Source organism: Lepisosteus platostomus, chromosome 5, assembly GCF_059453375.1.
Source record: "Lepisosteus platostomus isolate fLepPlt1 chromosome 5, fLepPlt1.hap1, whole genome shotgun sequence".
Taxonomy (NCBI): domain Eukaryota; kingdom Metazoa; phylum Chordata; class Actinopteri; order Semionotiformes; family Lepisosteidae; genus Lepisosteus; species Lepisosteus platostomus.
In genome coordinates this window covers 24,874,087-24,881,718 of record NC_142615.1, presented here as the reverse complement: position 1 = coordinate 24,881,718, position 7,632 = coordinate 24,874,087, and positions in this window count along the sequence as shown.

The window sequence follows — 7,632 nt, the reverse complement described above, 5'->3', positions numbered from 1 at the left end:
AGGCTGTGCATGCATTACCTGTAATACAGCTACTAATAAAGATAACATTAAAGTTGATTATTAAGAAATCACGCTTTTATTAATAAAATATGTTTTGATAAAAGAAGTCTTAATAGAACCTAGGTAAATCCCTGTAGTAGTCTAACACCTACAAAAAAGAAAAAAAAAACAGAACAACTTCAAAACAAAGAGAAAAAGAACATTAAAAACAAATCTGGGTAACAACAAAAACACAGAAAAGTGAGTGCTTTTTCAAGTCTTCGGTACTCCATCGTGCTCCTCTCGTTTCAGTAGACCTCTCTCATATATTTGTGTATAGGTCTGCTGGAGGTCCATTGCTGATGGTAATTTAAGTAGGGAGCTGTGTCAGCATGTGTGGACTGCATAGGAACAAGTAAAATTTTATTCCATGCTGAAAAGAGAAGCAAACAACGTTTGAGCTTTGGAGCCTTCTTCAGGTCTGACAAGGAACAAACCTTTACTTGTTCCTTTCATGTTAATTTAGACCTGATCTCCAGCAAATACTTAACAGGACCTAAACTGGTCAGTTAGTTTAAATAGTTGAAAATATAGGCCACACTGCTCCAGGTGAGGCTTGAACTCAATCTCAGCATGAGTTCGATCGCACCACTGGAGCTGCAGAAGTCTTTTTTTACACAGACTAATGCAATTGCAATTAGTCACGAAACAAACGAGAACTGCAGCTGTACACTTGAGACAGGATGCTACTGTATTAATTTTGTTTAACACTCCAGTCGAACAAGCCGACATGTCACTATTGCTAAATCATTACAAAAGACGCCAACTAATGACCAGTTTTATTTTTAACAGAACTTTACTGAAAGTTAAACTTATAAAACTACCTGAGCAAATAAATACAACAATTATTGTTCCTCTGACCTTCTCATTATTTCTTTTTTTAAATGAATACATTTATTTATCCACAGTGTGCCTTGTGCTTACTTTTCAGAACTCTCTCTCCTGTGTCAGTAGGAGCTTACATTTCAAGTTAAGTTCTTTAATCAGTTCCAATATCTTCCTTTCAAAGTAGGGAAGAGCAAGCTGGCATGTTGTTTTGCCTGTGGTTATTCTTTATGACTATATCTTCTGACACCTGTGCACAATCCTACAACATTACAAGAGAAGCACTATAACAGGAGTCATAAAAATGCAAGAAGCCACTTTGAACAATCTTTCGGAATTGTAAAACAACTAACGCTTTGCTTGGCTGTCATTTGGTTTGTATACCAGTCCATCAAGAGCCAGCACCATCATCATCAGGTCATGTGCAGTCCTACACAACCTTGCGATTGACTGGGATGAGCTACCTTTTCCATCTCCATGGCATGCAGCACACTCTGGCTGTTTCAACACAGTCATTATTGGACCACAGTGCACTGTCTCTTCTGTCCTGTGGCTATCATAATCACTTTTAAGAAGCCAAGTTTTTTTCTTTAACATGTGCTTGGGTGCCACCCATTTCCTTATTATCCCTGCTTTCCACTGATAACCACAAATACAGAGACCCATCACAATAAAATACTTAGCAAATCTATTCAGTTGACTCCCAAATTTTATAGAACATATTAAAAGCTCCCACTCTATTTATATAACCATTTGCTCTGTTCTGTTCTCTTCACTTCCTAGCATATCTTAAAGCTCACAGCTACTAGTAATGATTGACATTAAACATAAATAGTAAATGACACTTCTGTAAATACACACATTAATAAACTTCATTATTAATAAATATGGTATGAGTGTAAAGCAATTTTAATTAATATTCCAATACATTTCCAAGCAACGGATTATTTCCACTATATTTGGGAGCCTTCTAATGCAATCCTGCGTTACACCGAGTACGGTGCTAAGCCAAATGAAGACAGTTTAAATTAGTCCGCTACTTTAGTTACTCTGGAGTGCTGCAGTTGTTACTTTGTGTTCATTGCAATTGAGAACAGGTTAAGTTCGGCACTGCGGACTAAGCACAGCAGGAAAGTTTGTTGCAATTGGACTTAAGGTGGAGCACAAGTTTAGACGGCATCTGCGTTCTAAGCACGGGTTGAACTCCTGTTAGTATGCTACTTTCAGTTCGATGCAATTGACCCATAGAGTTTGCCCTAATAAGGTCTGAATGAAGCTTAAGCAGAGCCAACCCATTGCCTTTATAACTTCCATTAATCTCCACCCATCTTCCCTCGCTCACTTTTGATCTTTCTAAGACAAGCATTTAACTGGAGTTCAGCCCAATGATACTGCTGAGAACCAGAGAAAAAATATATATATATATTGTAACGCCCTCGCCTGGTGGTGAGGAGGAAGCGCCCCTAGGCGTGCATAGTACCGCTGGGCATGCTGGGAGTTGTAGCCGGGGAGAGTCTGAGGGTCAGCACGGTGACCAGCGGCTGACCCTACCTGTGTAAATAATGTCCTAGTAGTTCTAGTGCCCTGTGTAGTCTTATAAGTATATAGCGTGTTGTTAAGTAATTACCACCCTAAAGATGTGTACGTGTTCTGTCAGTCTCCTCATGTGCATGTATATGCTGTGTTTGGTTTTGTGGTTGTTAAAGAATAAAGCTATTGCTTGGTTTGTTAATTGCGTCTCCACTGGTCCTTTGTTCTGAGAAAAACCTGTAAATGCTACATTGGTGTCAGAAGCGGGCAGGATGGACAAATCTTGGCAGACATTAGCCGATTCTGTCAAGTGCTGTCTGACTCTAAAAGAGACAGAACCCATCGGCAGCGCACATAGGGAGCCTGAGCAACTCCTGGGTGCGACAGGTGGCCACAGCCCTTACCAGGGCTATCCAGTAGTGGTCCTGCCGGTAGAATTGGGGCGACTGCCTGCTACTCCCGCCCAGTGGATGCCCCAAAGAGAAGATACCCTCCCTGCCAGAGCTGACCAGCGATTCCCACACAGACGGAGGAGTCCAGCAAGGGGGAAGAGAAGCCAGCCCGTGCAGCAACCCCCGCGGAACAGCCCCGCACGCTGTTTTGCGACCGCAGCGGGAAGAGACGACACTGAGCCCGGTTCTGCTGGGCACCCAAACCTCGCACTCCGCGATCAGTGTCGGGAAACGGGAACGGGTCGGCTCAGCGCGGGGACGGCTGCCCTTGAACACCTCAACCCCCTCTCCGGAGAGCGCTGTGAAGACCGGCACCCCTCACACCACTGTGGGGCGAGTCGGCTATAGCCTGTACCTCCAGTGCCGAAACGAATCGAGGACCAACCCTGCCTGGCCCTGCTCGACACGGGTTCATCGGTAACCCTACTCCGGCCGGGCATCCTCCCCGACACCGAGGGCACCAACCCCCCAGGATGAGAGGCCTCCAGCCTGCGGCTAAGGACTGTGATGGGACAGCTCGCCGTAGTGCGGGGGAAACAGGTGCTTGCCTTTCATCTAGGTGCAGCGATGGTGCGCCACCCCTGCTACCTCGCACCCATCCAGGAGGACTGCATTCTGGGGCTGGACCTACTGCAGCGAGTGGGGGCCAGTTTGGACTTGGGCCGGCAGGAGTTGGTGTGGCAGGGGGAGCAACTTCACCAGGTGGAGGGCAGACCCGGCGAAGGCTGAGGGACACGGGCTTGCCGGAGCCGGGGGAAAAAGAGTCAGTGGCGGCGGTGGCAGACCGGGCCTGTGAGCCGGGGAGCGAGCGTGCCGGATCCTGCCCCTGAGTCGGCGGCGGCGGTTGCGTGGAAGCGAGGCGCGGCGTTGAGGACCTCTACCAACACGACATCGAGACTGGAGACCCTCTGCCATCCGCATCCCAACTGGACGCATGGCTCACGCCAAGCGGACCGCCGCCGAGGAAAAGATCCGGGAGATGGCCGCAGCGGGAGTGATTAAGCCCTCTGCGAGCCCTCGGCGCCAGCTGTACTGGTCCAAAAAAAAGAAGGCTCGTGGAGGTTCTGCGTAAACTACCGCAAGCTGAACGAGGTCACCTGGAAGGATTCCTACCCCCTGACGAGGATAGACGATGCCAAGGACTACATCACCGGGTCGACCTGGTTCAGCTCCCTTGACCTCCGCTGTGGCTACTGGCAGGTACCACTCGCTCGAAGCCTCTGGCAGTTTACTTTCAAGAGGCTGATGGAGAGGGTGCTGGCATCGGTCCCGTGGAACCAGTGTGTGCTGTATCTGGACGATCTGCTGGTTCATGCCCAGGGTTTCGACCAGGCCTTGACGAACCTCCAGGCGGTGCTGGCCTGCATCCGCCGTGCTGGCCTGAGGCTCAATCCCCGCAAGTGTGAGCTCCTGAGGCAGGAGGTGACCTTCCTGGGACATGTTGTTGGACTGTGAGGGGTGGCTACAGACCCAGGTAAGGTCGCCTAAATGAGGGGTTGGCCGACCCCCCGCACTGTCGCGGAGCTGCGCAGCTTTCTGGGGTTGGCTTCGTATTACCGGAGGTTTGTCCGGGACTTTGCCAGCATCGCTCCCCCGCTGCACCGCCTCACCGATAAGGGCCGCCGTTTCGACTTGAACTCGGGCTGCGAGATGGCTTTCAGCCGGTTACGTGAAGCTCTGGTGGGGGTCCCCGTGCTGGCCTACCCCGATCCGTGGTTACCGTATATCCTGGATACCGACGCGAGTGTCTCGGAGTTGGACGCGGTGTTGGCGCAGGAGGGGCCAGATGGGGAGCAGGTAGTTGCCTACTACAGTCGGGTTTTGAATAAGGCTGAACGGAACTACTGCGTGACCCGTCGTGAGCTGCTGGCGGTGATGGTGGCGGTCCGCCACTTCAGGCCGTGCCTGTTCAGGACCCAATTCCAGTTGAGGACCGACCATGTGTCCCTCACCTGGCTGCTCCACTTTAAGGAGCCAGAAGGGCAGATGGTGTGATAGATGGAGGTCCTGCACGAGTGGTGCACGGCCAGCCGGGCGTGGGGCATTTCGGCTGTAAAAAAAACTTCTTATTGGGGTCTTTGCCACTGGGACATGGAGCGGTATTGCTGAACGTGTGCGGTGCCCGTGGCCCAGAAGGAGCCCCCCTCCAACAACACCAGGTGGGGACTCCTATGGAGCAGGTGGGGGTTGACGTTTTGGGCCAGTTTCCGCGCACTGAGGCTGGAAACTGCTATGTCCTGGTGGTGGTGGACTATTTTACAAAGTGGCCGGAGGCCTATGCCCTCCCGGACCAGAGTGCCCCCACCGTGGCCGATGCACTGCTGGAGGGGATGTTTGCCAGGCTAGGGGTGCCGGAGGAATTACACAGTGACCAGGGGCGTAACTTCGAATCCCAGGTCTTCGCCAGAGTGTGCCAGCGCCTCCTTGTGTTGGTCGTGCACAAGGAGGAGCTGTGACAATAGCAGAGAAGGAGTGAGAATGGCGCAGATGGAAACTCGTTTTCATGTGCTCCTCTGGAAGGAATGAAAATATATTTATGTCTTTATTTAGTGGTTTCATTAGTGACAAAGACTAAACTTTCTTGGAAAAATGTATTTTATGTAAACCATGTTTGCTATTAATTCAGTTAGGGCTAGAATATGTTCATTGTCTTCCAATGAAAGAAGGGTTCCTTTTGCCGTAGTCGGGTTGACATTAGAAGCTTGCCACGCCCGGACTGTTACACCAACGCATTAGCATGTTAAAGCGATTTCATTGAGGAGCCTAGCTTTCTTAACTAGTAAGTAATGTACTTTTGGAGGGGGGAGGTGTCTTTCGCTGGAAATCTTGCCCCCTTCTACTTTGAAAATACCTGTGAAACCGGTTTAATTCGTCACAGCCAGCACTCCCGCAGAGAGGGGGGTTGTACTTGTTAATGTCTTAGCCGGAACAATCATTATATCTCATTTTGTATTTCTATAAAAAAATCGTTTGCCCAGCCTAACACTATTGTTGTTATTGTTTTTATCCTGTAAAGCGCTTTGAGCAGCACAGCTTTCTCACCAGTTAGATTACTTTTTGATACAATCCTTACACAAAGCAGAAACTTCTTGTATTTTCCGATGACATACAAGTGGAAAGATTACAGATTTTAATCGTCTTTATTCTGAACCAGGGAAAATCTGATCATGTTTCTCTATAACAATAATAAAAAACTTTATTTTACATATCACCTTTAAAAGTGGCATCTCAAAGCAATACAGTAGATGGAAACCACAGATTACAAAGTAAATACCCAGACAAACGCTTTAATAATTTTTAATAAAATGCTTTTATTCATTCAGCAGAGAGAGCGTAAAACCTGGGCATAACAGCTGTTTCTTTTTCTGATCACCCGCTCTCTGGATACACGTCTCACCTGTCCTGTTCTTTGTTTTCCTAATTTGCTGATTATGCCTTCTGCGATCCACTCCTGCCCTCACACCTAAAGAAGACTATTTTAAATTTATATGCGCGGTCCATTGTGCAATTTACACTTGTATGTGCTGTCCTTAAGGTGATATCACATAAAGGTGATATGTAAAATAATGTTTTTTTTATTGTTATAGAGAAACATGATCAGATTTTCCCCGTATCAGAAAAAAAGATCTAAAGTATACTAATTTGTCACTAGTATACTTTTAATACAGTCTTTGCTGTGCTCTTGAGGATCCTTGTGATATTTCAAGCTCTGGTTGAATGATAAGTGTAGCAGTTTAAATAATTTTCGTAGTTAGATATTATGAAACGCTCTGTTAAAAGCAAGGGAGTTTTTATGTCCATTACAGTAAAAGAAAATGCCTGACAAAGCAGGGCTTGGACAGATTCCAAGTGCATTTTTGCAATTTACGTTGCATTGTGCTGCTGTAATAAAGTTTAAAATAATTAAAAGTCTAAACAGTATCAGCTTTATTTATGGGTTGCAATTTAAAAAAAGTCAAAAACCGAACTCAAAATGCAATTTAGAGCTTTCTGGCAAGAGGAGACACCCAAATTAATAATGTAACATGCCACTGCATGAACAAGGTTATACTGCTATTTCCTTAGATACGCGATTAAAAAATAATTTTTATTAAATTTTTAATAAAATGTTTTTGTTCACTCATAATCTGACAATTTCAGGAAGACTAAGGAAGGACTAAGGGAATTGTCATCTGTTGTGAAAGCTCTGTGAGCTCTGTGACTTTGAGACCACTTGTTATCCCAGGTTGTTTGAATTGCCACAATTCAAATAGAGAAAAAAGAGCTGACTGACAAGATTTAAGATGTGGCTGTCAATGTTGGATTAAAAAAGACACATTGCCCGACGTTAGTTGCATTGCTTGAAAAATAATTTTATTTCGAGAGACTGGATAAGTAATTCAAGTGTTTTTTTTTAACTTCCTGAAAAACAAATAATAATTTAACTATATGTGCAAATGTTTTATGATATGTCGCTGTTGTGAATGTCTGTGGAGTGTATCTTATTTGCCTGTCTGTCCTGGCTATGCTCTCTCGCTTGCTCGCCCTCCCCTTCTCTCTCTCTCTCAATTCAAGGTGCTTTATTAGCATGACAGATTGGTACAATCAGTGTTGGGTATTTACTTTGCTTTGAGATGCCACTTTTAAAGGTGATATATAAAATCAAGGCTTTAACTTGCTTTAACTCCGCAAGTCTGAGTTCTCGTGTCTGTCCTATCCGAACCCGAAAGTATTACAATATGTATCTTTATAGCAGGTGGTGTACAACTTTTTAGTATAGATTACACTTTTCTAAAATGTATTTAAA